This window comes from Echinops telfairi, unplaced genomic scaffold (assembly GCF_000313985.2).
Source record: "Echinops telfairi isolate 266 unplaced genomic scaffold, ASM31398v2 ScPeMD7_7468;HRSCAF=8506_0, whole genome shotgun sequence".
NCBI classification, from domain to species: domain Eukaryota; kingdom Metazoa; phylum Chordata; class Mammalia; order Afrosoricida; family Tenrecidae; genus Echinops; species Echinops telfairi.
Window position 1 is genome coordinate 42490629 of NW_022111369.1, and position 13483 is coordinate 42504111.

At 45.6% G+C, this 13483-nt stretch overlaps 1 pseudogene; it reads left to right on the forward strand.

The window, feature by feature from the left end:
- The first annotated feature begins 347 nt into the window (after window positions 1-347).
- The window catches only part of LOC101658654, an 18210-nt pseudogene continuing 5074 nt past the window's right edge, over window positions 348-13483 (forward strand).

Genomic DNA, 13483 nt, shown 5'->3' on the forward strand with positions numbered 1-13483 from the left:
ACTGAACAGAAAATATAGTTCGTGCCTATAGCATCACTGTGAGTTGTAATCAACTCATGGCAGCAAGTTTGGTTTGGGTTGAATTATCTTTTTTTAAGGGCTACAAGCTTCTTTCCAAATTGGTTAACTGATTGGCTGAGTAAGAGTTGCCCAAAGGTCTCTGGGTGGTACAAATGTTTTGCTCATAACTCCTAGTGGTGTAATGGTTTCCCGTTGGGCTGTGATCTGCGTGGTCAGCAGTTCAAAACTACCAGCAGCTCCGAGGAGAAAGATTGAGCTTTACAATCCCATCAACAGTTATAGTCTCCGAAACCCACAGGGAGTCATTGTGAGTCGGCATTGACGCAATGGCAGTAAGGTCGGCCATTCAAGCCCACCCAGAGGCACGTTGGAAGAAAGGCTTTTGAAATTTCCCAGTCTTTAAAAGGCTTTGGAGCCTAGTTTATTCTTTAACACATGGGGCTTCCAGGGGGCAGACACAATTCATCAGCAATTGATTTTTAAATTTAAGTGCTGAGCAGAGTTTAGAATGTTATGGTATTTTCATTACATTGAGAAGATCCCTCCCCCATGCCCCCCTTAGTCCCTTAAATTTCTTCCTTTAAAAAAGATTGTTTTATTGGAGGCGTGTAGAAGTCCCCTAAATTCCAATACAAGTTCTAGCTGTATGATCTTGAATGAATTACTGAGTCTCTCTGAATATTGTAAATGCCAAGTTCAGTGACTAATGGAGCTAAATAAGGATAGAGCCCTGGTGGCTGAGGAGTTATGTGTTAGGCTGTGAATCTCAAGGGTGGCACTTAGAAACCACCAGCCAATCTCTGGGAGAAAGATGGGGCTTTCTACTCCTAGAAAGCGTGCCGGTCTCAGCCGCTGAGTCGGCGCCGACTGGAAGGCAGCGAAGTAACAGCGTGCTTCCCTCGTGCGGGAATGGTGAGCCAGGCTACCGCTAGGCGGAGCTCCTCAAGTTCCCTGTGACCCAGGCGTTCACCCACCTCTTTACTTTTTGGACATTCGACGGAGCCTTTAAGTACCACCCAAATGTATTGTACTTGTAGAATGTATTTTACTTGCTCTATGAACTTATGAGGCAGGTCCAAGGCATTAATGTAGCAGGACTCATAACAAATCAGTTATGTTTATTTCCGTTCATAGTCTATGGGAGACCTTCACTAGAGGAAATAAGCTGTGCTTCTTCTATTTGAACACAGATTTGATATTACAGCAGTTTTAGATATACAGAAAATCTGAAATAACAGTACCGAGAGTTCTCATCCCAACACGCAGAGCCACTCCCCCAAGCCCCTTTGCTAACATCGTATGTATGATACTAATTCGTTACAGTGGATGAACCAGCCCACCACTTGTCGGCCAGTTTGCTGTCCTGACAGCCAGGGGTGGCTGCAGTGATGGGCACACATGACGCAGGACTGGGCAGTTCTTGGTTCTGTGGTACACAGGGTCACCGTGAGTCAGAACGGAATTGACAGCGCCTACCCACGACAATGAACCTCCATCAGTACAGATTATCAGCCGAGGGCTGCACTCTCTCCAGACTGTCTCTTACTTACTTACTTATTATTATTTTTATGAGTGCTCTTTTTCTATTCCAGTGCCCCTTTCCGGAGATCAACATTCTGCTTCGGTGTTTCCCTTTGGCTTCTCTCGTCTGTAACAGGTCCACAGGCTCTTCTTGTTTCTGAAGACCTTGACCGTTGGGAACTGGTCAGGTATTTTAGAGCCTGTCCCCCTTTGTGACTTGTCTGAGGCTTTTCTCCTTCCTCGGATGGAAGTTACATGTTTTGGGGGAGGAAGGCCATACAGCTAGCAGGCCATTATTTCACCTCCTATCAGAACAAACCAAACTCACTGCCATCGAGTCTGAGCCTTTAGGACAGGGCAGAACTGTTCCTGTGAGCTTCAGAGACTGCAACGGCTTATGGGAGTAGAAAGTCCTGTCTTTCTCCCTCAGAGCAGCTGGTGGTTTCGAACTTTGGACCTTGTAGATCTCAGCCCAATGCGTAACCACAATGCCACCTCATATGAAAGGTGCACATGAGTGTTGTTGTGAGCTGGGGTCTGCTCCTAGCAAGCCCGTGTACACGAGAATGAAACACACTGCCCAGCCCTGCCCCATCCTCACAATCGCCCTTTTGTTTGAGCCCATTGTTGCAGCCACTGTGTCCAGGTGGAGGTCCCAGTGGCATGGTGGCTGATAGGTGGGACTGCTAACTGCAAGGCCAGCAGTTCGAAACCGTGGGAGAAAGAGGAGGTGGTCTATTCCCATCAAGAACTCGTCTCAGACCCCACAAGTGCAGTTCGACCTTGCCCTATGGGATGGCTGTGAATCAGAATAACTCTGTGGTGGCAAGTTTGGGTTTTATACAAATGTCATCCCGTATTACTGTTGGTAGTTACCTTGGTCTCCTGACTGAGGTAGTGTTTTTGAACTTTCTCCACTGTGAGCTTGCTCACGAGCCTCTCCACTCTTACCCCATCCCCTGGCCAGGTTTCAAATTGGAGTCTCTGGACATAATGGACTCACCCACTCCCTCACTTTTGCGAGCAGCGCATAGGCTCTAAAAGTTCGTCTTCATTCTATTCAGGGACAGTGCTCGGACTGGAGCCCTATGGCGTAGGGGTTACGAATTGGGCTTTTAACTGTAAGCTCTGTAGTTCCAAACCACAAACCACTCCAAGGAAGAACGACTAGGTTCTCTACTCCGGTGAAGAGTTATGGTCTTGGAAACCCACAGGGGGTTTTACCTTCTTCTATGGGGTTGCTGCGCAGTACCATCGACTAGTGGTACTGGGTTTGGTTTTTGGTTTAATGTTCTGACCCATGTTCAAATAGGTGTCTTAGGTTCCTAGGGCTGATGACTCCAGGCCCACGAGCTAAGGATGTTCAATTCTAACATGTAGCGTTCCAAAAGTGTGTCTCCTTCTCTGGACTAAAGATAAAATGTACAGCTGCAGTAGGAACTTTTGTTAAATAAAATTAGAGCTAATTAAATGAGCTTCCTTTGTTCCTCTCATAGATCAAAAGACCGCTACCCTTGGAAACACCATGTGGGGATGTGACAGTGAGCTTGTGCAGTGCCTATAAAAGGCCTGCGCTGGCAGCTCTCTGCAGGAATCCGTGCCTCGCCCACAAGCACACCCAGACTCTGCTGCAGTCTTCATTGGCGTCCCTCCTCATACCCTTGGAGAGTGCTTACTGGTTTGAACCTGGTTTTCAGTAGCAGGGCCGCCATAACAAAATACCGCAGATGAGGAGCTCACACCGGAGGATTTTGCTGCAGCAGGGGCTGTGAATTCCACAGAACCTACGATATTATTATCTGCTGCTTTACACACGGTGGATGACCTCTCATTTCCTCATTTGCTACTTCTGTGAAAGACATGAGTGGTTTCAATCTTATTATCACCTAGTCCATCATCAATTTTCTAAGATTTAACTCCAAAACTCAACTGCCATCAAGTTAATTCTGATTTATAGTGACCCTATAGAACAGAGAAGAACAGCCCCTATGGGTTTCCAAGACTAACTCTTTAGGGGAATAGAAAGCCTCAACTTTATCCCTCAGAGCAGATGGTGGTTTTGAACTGCTGACCTTGTGGTTAGAAGTTCAATGTATAACCCACTAAGCCACAAGGGCTCCTTAACTTTTCAAGAAGGGCAATGATTTCATGACTCCTCAGTGTAGAAATGGCATGGCAGAGGTGTCTGAATTCTCCTAACTTCACAACGGAGAGAATCGCCATAAGGAACATCAGCCCAAGACATTTATTCCTGTGAGACAGAGGTTAGCTATATCTCCTCTCTCCAGCCTTTTCACCAATTCTGACAGCAACCGTGCCACCAAGAGCACCCTGTGCTTCTCCACTGAGTTTGAGCGTTCATTGCCATGGCCTCAGAAGACTCAAGATTATGGGACTTAATTGGAGAAGTAACAGGATACAACTCAGAATCAGCACCAACGTAAAAGCCATAGGAACAACTCAGATTACAGTTCTTGATCAGGACAACTTCTTACCCTCTGCCATTGTGCTCTTGAGCTAGTGTTATCACTCTTAGCTCCATGGATTGGCAAGCCCCACTGCAGCCATTCTCCTATTTCTTGCTATTTCCTGCCCCCATCACTCTTGCTACTGTTGTGTTGCTATCTCTCACTGTCTTCAATGTTAGAGTGCTGTACACGCTCTGTGTGTCTCCCTTTAAGCCTAATGGGATGGTAAAGCTGACCAATCCCCTCTTGAGGGTTCCATAGACCTTATTTGCATATAGTCCCACCCCTACATTGGTGCTATGCACTTTTTATTATTGGAAGGAGCCTTAGTGGTGTAGTGGTTACACATGGGGCTATTAAGCACAAGGACAGTAGTTTGAAACCACCAGCCAATCCTCAGGAGAAAGGTGAGGCTTTCTATTCTAGTAAGGAGTTACAGTCTCAGAAACTCACAAAGGTAGTTTTACCAGGTCCTATAGGGTCACCATTGAGTGGGAATTGACTCGATGGTAGTGAGAAGCAATCTAATCACCTTGGTGGGGTTCAAACACATCCTTTCCCATAGTCCCAGGCCCTCCCAGTTATTTGATGGACGTTACAAAGACTGTGGCTTGCAGGGCCATATTAAGGAATTCATTGCACCATACTCAGACACAAATGGAGATCTGTTGGCAATCAGAATGTTTCATCTCTCTGGGGAAGACAGGAGGAGGGATGATGGTTCCATTCCTACACAGAACCCCTGCTGAGAAAAATGGAGAGCATCTCTTTGGGTGATTAACTGATGCTTCCTGCCATTTGAGGGGTATCAGTAGTCCGTCAGGAAGAAATTGCCTACACTGGGAAAGCCTGCCTGGAGAGTAGCTGGGTGGAGCGAGGAGAGGGGTCCATAGTGGATATGTCGCCATGAACAGAGATTGCTGCCATGATTTCAGCCAAAGACAGAGATGAGGTTGATTTGAGAAACTCTTAATTTATTCTGCAAGCAAGACAAAAAAAGGAAATAGTGGGTTTTTTTGCCTCCATGCTGCTTCAAAAATCCAGTGAAAATCTGGCAAGTTATGTTATACCCAAAACTATGTGACATAAAAGGAGATTTTGCAATGATCACAGGCTACAATGATATTTATCTACATTTCTCCAGGAGTTACCCCGCTCCCTTCCTGATCTAAATGGGGGATGCTTTGTGCCTGGCTACGGATCTTTTAAAAAAAAATCATTTTATTAGGGGCTCATACAACTTTTATCACAATTCATACATACATCAATTGTGTAAAGCACATTTGTACATTCATTGCCCTCATCATTCTCAAAACATTTCCTCTCCACTTAAGCCCCTGGCATCAGCTCCTCATTTTCCCCCTCCCTCCCATTCCCCACTCCCTCACGAACCCTTGATAATTTATAAATTATTATTTTGTCATATCTTGAAATGTCCGATGTCTCCCTTCATCCACTTTTCTGCTGTCCGTCCCCCAGGGAGGAGGTTATATGTAGATCCTTGTAATGGGTTCCCGCTTTCCACCCCACCCTCCCTCCACCCTCTGGTATCATGGCTACTGGTCTTAATGGCCTTGCCTGTCATCTTCTTGAGTTAGACATCTCGAGTAATTAAGCTGAAAAGGAATTTTTACAGTATATGGGTGGGGACTGTTATGTTTTGGATTTCCAACAAACTTGATCATACATTATGTTATCTTTTTGTAATGTCTTGGTTATCAGCAAGCTAACATTTTCAGCCCCTCTAACAGATACAGTGAGCCTGGTAGAGTAGTTGTTCTCTTTCTTCCTCCTTCACAGCTTGGTTCAGATATTATTTACATATCATAACATCTGCCCTTGTAAATTATTCATTTCATGGAGTATAGTAAAGGCAAGCAATATGATAGGCAGGAAGCTTAGGGAAAAGGGGGTTGTTCCCGTAAAACCTAATCAGCAAAGAATAGCTGGCCATGCACAGATAAAAGGGAGGGGTGGTTGGGGGGTCCTTTAAGAAAAATCAGGCACACACTAGAAAGCTAGGGGCAGAAACATAAGCAAGCCAAAGCTAGAGCATGCGCAATAAGGACCAGTTGCCTGCCTCCCCACCCCCCTATAACGCTAAAGGTTACATACACGCTTGAGCGCATCCACCGAGAATCCACCTGTACACACCAACCACACCCTCCAAGTGTTGTGGAGGAGGCCAGTCAGGGCGGGAGGGCGTGAAGGACAGGGACAGCCTGGAGTCTCTCTTTGGTTCCACCTCCTTTCAGCCCTTCTCTTGTCTCTCTCCCCTCTTCCAGAGGTGGCACCTTCTCCCCTCTCTCGGTTCGCCACCCCTCCTTTCCCCACGCCGCCCTCCATGTTTTCTGGAGATGCGCCCCCCCCACTTTTTTTCGGTCTGAGAATGTACTAGCGAAAGCTTTACTTGCGCTCATGAAAGTGACGTTGACTGGCAGTCGTGCTCCTGCTGTGCGAACTCTTTCAGTGTAGAGACGCAAGGCCTGAGGAAAACCATCCCTAACTCGACCCAGTCCCGCGTTGTGCGCCCATCAACACTAATATTTGGAATGTTTAGGAAACTTGTCCGCAGCAGCAGTGTCTTCTCGCTCATCTTTCCTCTCTGTGGACCCACTCATTCTGGGTATTTCAGACAATGGCCTCACACACTACATGACTTCTGGTTGTCCGGCTTTTTTGTTTTTTTAAACTTTGTATAATTTTCAAGATGATATGCTATAGCATGGAGCAATACTTTATTATTTGTAATTGATAGTACTATTTGATTGCATAGCTAGGCCACCTTTTGTCCACTCGTCACCTGATGGACATTTGGATGGTTTCCGTGGGGGCTGTGAGGTATCCCTGCTGCTGGGAACATTCGGGTCCAGGTTTTTGTATGGACGCATGTTTTCCGTTCTCGTGGGGGGTGTACCTGGGCATGGCATGGCCGAGTCACCATGAGTCTGTTGGAGAACTGCACATGGTTTCCCAAAGCAGCTGTACCTGTTTGCATTTCCACCAGCTGTGTGCCAGGTTTCTCGTTTCTCCCTGTCCTTACCCACACTTGGTTTTGTTCATCTTTTTTTCTCCTTTTATCACAGACAGGCTAAATGGTGTGAATGAAGTGTTATCTCACTGTTATTTTTATTTGCATTTTACTGATGATCACACTGCCGATAATATTTTCAATCACCTGACACGTAAAAGATGGACACTGGATAGGGAAGATGGAGAAGAATGGATGCATTTGAAGGAGGGTGCTGCTGAAGAATTGGGAACGTATCACAGACGGACAGAAGACCCAGCAGATGTGTCTTGGAGGAAGTACAACTAGAATGCTCTTTAGAAGCGAGGGTGGTGAGACTTCCCTCTCCCATCCTTTGGACATGTGGTCAAGGAAAGATCAGTCCCTGGTAAAGGACTTCATGTTTGGTAAAGTCGAAGGTCAATGAGATGAAATGATATGGTGGCTGCAACAATGGCTCAAACATGACAGTCGTGAGACTGGCCCAGAGTGTGCATGCTGCACTCCGAGTTGGAGCTGCCTGGGAGGAGCCTAACAAAGGTGTTGAACATCTCTCAGGTGCTGATTGGTCTTTGAAGAGATGTATTCAATCCTCTGTCCATTTAAACTTTTTGATTTGTCTTTTTACTTTTGAGCCATTGGAGCTGCTTTTGGGTTGTCTTCAAAGGTCCTTTGCTCTATGGGCCTGCCTGGAAGGGTTGTCCACCACCGGTCTGCAGTTTGCCATGCTGTGGTGGACTGCATGCTGTTGTGGTGCTGGACGCTCTGGCACTGGTCTTTCAAATGCCAGCCGGGCTGCCCAAAGTGTACAGGTGTCAGCGGAGCCTCCAGACTAAAAACGGACTCGGGAGAAGGGGTAGGCTTTCCACTTCGAAGAAGGAAGACGCTAAGAACCATGTCCATGGACGCTTTGTCAGCCAGTGACGGTCAAATGAGTGGAAGCAGAACATCGTCAGATATAATGCGGAGGAGGGAGCCCTCGGGTCAGAAGGCACTTGAAATGTGACTGAGGATGAGGGGTTTTCTCAGAGGGAAGGATGGCAAGACTACGTGTTATCCAGAGAGACCAGTCTCTAGAGAAGGACCTCATGCTTGGAAAAGTAGAGGGACAGTGAAAAGTAGAAGGCCCTCTGCTGGGCAGGATGGGCATAGCGGCGGCAACAATGTGCTGAAGGATGGTGCGGGACCGGGCATTAGTTCTTTCTGTTGTGCTTGGGGTTGCCGTGGGTTGAGACGGACTAGCTGGCACCTAACAACAACGCACACCTCGAAGGCTGTGACCGCACTGGACTCAGCGTCACCTCAGGACGTCCCCTTTGTGTTCGAGCTTCAGTCCTGAGCAATTTTCTGTTTGCAAAAGGTAGTGATGGCCCAAAATCCATCTGCAGAGTCCCCACCTAGATTAAGCCTCCATTGGATTCTTTCTGATAACTAACCAAGGAAAAGGAGCCCTGGTGGCGTAGGGGTTATGCACGGGGCTGCTAACCACGAAGTCCTCAGTTCGAAACCACCAGTGGCTCTAAGGGAGAAAGACGGGGCTTTTTACTCCCGGAAAGAGGTACAGTCTCAAAAACCCACAGGGCAGTTCTACCCTGTCTTACAGGGCCAATAACAGTCTTGGAAGCGCACAGAGGTAATTCCACCCTGTCGTATGGGTTGGCTGTAAGTCAGCATTGACTCCATGGCAGTGAGTTTCGGTCTTGGTAGATAATCTTGCCCTTAGGTAGAGTGCCTTGGAAAGTGGATTACCTCTACCCCTCCCCAGCCAGCGCAGGGAGGAAGAGTATTTCTTAGCGGTTTGCCTGGAGGTAACCATCCTGGGTGCAGTACAGGAGGTCAGATAGTCAAGATTCAGGCTCTATCAGTTTTGTCCTGACAGCCTGGGTCAAGAGGCCCTGGACCAATTTCGTAAGCCTTTCTATCTCACATCATGTACGTGCCCCAATCAGGTCCGACCCTTCTTCTGTGGTCCCACCGGTAACTGCGATGTACTGATCTGCCACCAACCATGACTTTGTGATGCTCCCCCTTGTGTCGTGCCTTGTTTGACTAGTGTCCTGACTGTGAACCCTTGGAAGCCATTTTGACCTTGTGCGAATGGCCTCCCTCATCCGCATGATGTGTCTGGGTCTTTGTCCCTTTGAAGACTTACTAAATGTGCTCCCTAAATTCCATTTGAGATTGGGGTCCCTTTTGCACCCTAAAACACTATGCGCAAGAGAATAACACCCTCCTCAGGCTTGTTTCATTCCTATGATGGGTTGCAGAGCAGACCGTTGGGGTCCAGTGGGTTTACTGGTTGATTTTCCAGAAGTGGATCGCCAGGTCTTTCTTCCTGTGGAAGGAGGAGAGAGTGAAAAAGAACAAAAGAGGGGCTAAGGCCTCAGAGCCAGCCCATGTATACCACCAGTCGGACACATCGCCCCTGTGATAGGACTGTCCGTGGGTCTCCTAAAAACCCAGAAAAGCGCTGAAGAGAAAAAGGGCCAGAATTTGGGTATGAACACAGAGATTTTCCTGGCCTGGGGCTTATCAAACTTCTGCCCCTGACACAGTTTGTAACCTTTCTTTGTAACCTTTTCCTACCCTGGCTGGAGAACAGAAAGAGGAGTCACTTACCAATAGCAGGGCTCAGGAGGGAAGAGAATATCTGAAGGTAGCTCGATTAGGGATAAAGGGAGGCGTCTCCACCAAATGCCAACGTGGAACGAAAACCAGCTGTCCGGCCACAATAAAGGGTTGTAGGAAGTCAGACACCCATCGGACTCCCATGGGGAAATCCAACCTGGGCCCCCACACCATGCCAGGCACCAGACGCATGACATCACACAGGTGCACCTAAACTCGGCCCAGCCTCCCCAGCCAGTGGGGACAGGAGGGGATAAAAGCAGGCTGAGGGCAGGCTGCTCTCAGGCCCCTGTCTCCCAGGAGGCCCCCTCTCCTCCTCGGCTCCACACTCTGGATCCGGGCTCCTATTCTAGTACTCCATCCACGTGGCTTTTCATGCCCCCCCGAAGTGGCTAGGAGGGCAATGCAGCCTTGCACACTTTCCTGGGACAGTGTATACTTTTTGAGACTGTACTACCGGAACTTTCCCTTTTCCCTCAATAAAAGTCACTTGGGTTTACAAAAGTGCTTCTGCCTCGTGAATTCGTTCAGCGTTGAGGAGCAAGAATGAGGTGACGCCATCAGAAAGCTAACAGTCCAACCTCTGTGTGGAGAGGATTACTGAAATGCAATGAACATGTAACATTTCATTTAGCTTTAGCTAAACTTGAAAAAAATCAAAATCAAAGATCAAACTATATTTATGCATTGTAATAATCACAAAAAATCATGGAATCTCCCTGGAATTTCATGGAGACAACAGTATGGGTTCAATGGAATCAAAGGCATTTGTGTGAAATTAAGCATGGCACCAGTTTATAATACACCTCTACTGAGTCCAGCTGGTTTGATAGGCTAATTACAAGGACTTAGATTTGATTGCCATCCAGTACGAGCTGCTAGGCATGTCTTCATGTATGAGTGGATTACAATTCAAAGACGGACATTTCTGGATCCCGTGAGGCCAAGATGCTGCTGTATGGTCAATTTTGACATTGAACTCCACCCACAAGAGAGTAGAAATGAAAACAGTGAGCTTGACATAGAAAGGACTGAAGGGTGTTGTCGAGGGTGATGTACCACAGCCACAAGAACATTGAGGGAATGTTCTTGAACAGGGATGTATGAGTAGAAGGGGATTATTGGTAAGGTGTTGGAAGACTGGCGTCTGGAAGCTTCCGTGAGGAGTATGCCAAGCATATTTCCTGCCTTGGTTTTGTGTTGGGGTGGAAGAAGGCAAGGTCATTAACTGAGACCCCTGAGAAGAGACAGTATGTGAACAGATCACTGGGCTTCAAAGCGGCAAGCTACAAGGGGCCAGCAAGGATTGTTGTTGGAAAGACGCAGGGGCAAGGCTGAGAGACTAACAAGGGTAGACTCTGGAGAGCTCTGAAGAGGGGAGGGGTCAATGATCATAGGGAAGAAGGAAGTGGGGAGGGAGTTGGCAAACAAGAGTAGTAGGAACAATGGAGCTTTGACTGAACTAATTAGTCCTGAATTTTCCATTGTAAATTTGATATATTAGTGTCATCAACCTGGCCATATGAATAACCACCCCATTAAGCTGCAAATCCAAACACCATTCTAAGAAAAACCTGGGGTTTCTCTGACCACTGCCTTTTTTTGTCGTTGTGAAATTCTTCCACTTGAAAAAGGGACTTTCCAGTGGAAATAATAAGACTGTAAATTGTTTACTTGGCAAAAATCCATTCGACTAAGCTAAGGTCCTTTATACACAAGGATATAACAGAAGTTTACCTGCCAAGTGCTCTCAGAAGGAGATGGTAGGGACATTTTTTTCTGACTTGCAAAGTATCAGAAATATATTTCTTTCTTGTTTTAAGTATAAGGAAGAAATATTAATTTTTAAAAGTAAGAGCAAGAGCATTGGGCGATTAATGAATAAACTGAATAGAAATCAGGCAAATGACTACTTGGCACTATTTTAAGTGTTCAGCTAAAAACTGTAGTAAATATAAACAGCATTTTTGAGAGCTGCTACACTTAGATTTACTTTCCCAGTTTCTTTCCAGATTGTATTTAGTGCTAAAAGGGTTCAAAAAGTGAAGATGGCAATTAAAGCACAGAAATATTTAGATGGTATATTATTAAACACATCAAAATATAAAGAGTGTTTCATAAAAGTCTGCTTCTTAGGCATTTTAAAGATTTTTTTTCACCTGTTAAGGAGCCATTAAGACTAACCATGAATCATGCCTAAAACTACACAAGTTCTAGGCACGCTTTAACAAAGGTGTAAGCATCATTCTAACTCTTACAAACCTGGGAAAGCAAGACTAACTTCATGAGGAAATTGGACTTGAAATTGAGAGAAGCCAATACAAGAAGCTTTGGAATAAATTACTTAATTGAATATAATCATTCACAGTGACAGAATTATGATAGAACACTGATGATGAAAGCAATTGCTTCTCAATTTTAATATGAATATGTCTTGCGAGATGCTATTTCATAACGTCTGCAAAAACATTGCCCTTGACCATGTCTGTTAAGTTCACATGCTAACTCAAATCTAGACAATTAGTCAGAAGACTATTTCCTAGCGTTTGCCGAGATGTCTCGAGGATTCCAAAGTCGAATCTGAGGAATGGGACAGTGTCTCCTTCCTGGAGAGTCATCGCATGTGTTTGGACATGAAGTGCCGTAGTCAAGAACTCTTGTTAAAACTGTGCAAGATCGCGTGTCTTCATTGCGGTTGACTCCAGCACTCCCTTAACCTGTAATTGCTGAATCCACCTAGGAAAATGCTGCCTTAGAGTCTGGCTACATAACTGACATTCAAGATTTGATGACCTGGGAAAGCAGTGAGCGCATGAGTGTGACCTGGCCCTGGTCAAGGGGGTTCTTATCAATATTCTCAATGAAGAAAAGCCCAGGCCTTGGTGACTTACCCACTGGAGACAGTCATTGGAAGCAACACAGAACACAATCCCAGAAGCATCAAGGAGTAATATAGGTCTTACTCTAGGATTTGACACAGCATGCATCACTATTGTTCCCGTTACAGGCCTGTCTATTATTTGGCTAAAAATTGAGTGCTGGTGAGAAGCTCAGTTTTAGGTTTCAAGGGTTATTAAAGGCCCCAGGTTCTTGGGGGTTCCACTAGTCTCTATCCCATCCGTAAGCCTATTCTTTTAAAATATTTTATGATTTTAAGCTTTGTTTCACATTTTCTCCTCCCTCTTTCCGGGACCCTCTAATGTGATCCTTTCGAAGTGGTGTGTAGCAATAGCTGGCCACCATCTTGAATGAAGAGACCCTCAAACTCAACAGCGATGAGAGAAATCAGAGAAATAACTTGCCAGATGTCCAAAATGGAGAAAGCTAGGAAATACCAAATGTTGAGGATGTGAGGAAACCGAAAACTTCTTGTACTTTAATGGGAATGTAAAATAGTACATAAAATAGTACCCTTTCTGGGGTGCACTCTGGCATTTCTTAGGGAAAATAAGTATTCTTAGATTCTGTAACTGGGCATGTGGCGAAGAGAAGCTCCTGTTTAGAGCCATTGGGGTCATATGGAAGGATGCTGATCATCGCATCGTCTCTCGTTACGGGGCATTGAAATCGATCTGTATGTCCACTTTCAAGAATGGATGAATAATAAAGAAGTAAAGTATTAAAAGGTATTATGTAACAATTAGAAGTTATAAAGCAGATAGTTTGTAAGAATAAAGTTATTGCAAAAAGTATGTCATAGAATGAGATCAGTAATAAAATGTCATTTATTTAATTTAAAAACATAAAATATTCGTCCACATGCATATGTCCTTATGAGATATATACATATATATAATTTTATTGGGGGCTCATACAACTCTTATCACAATCCATC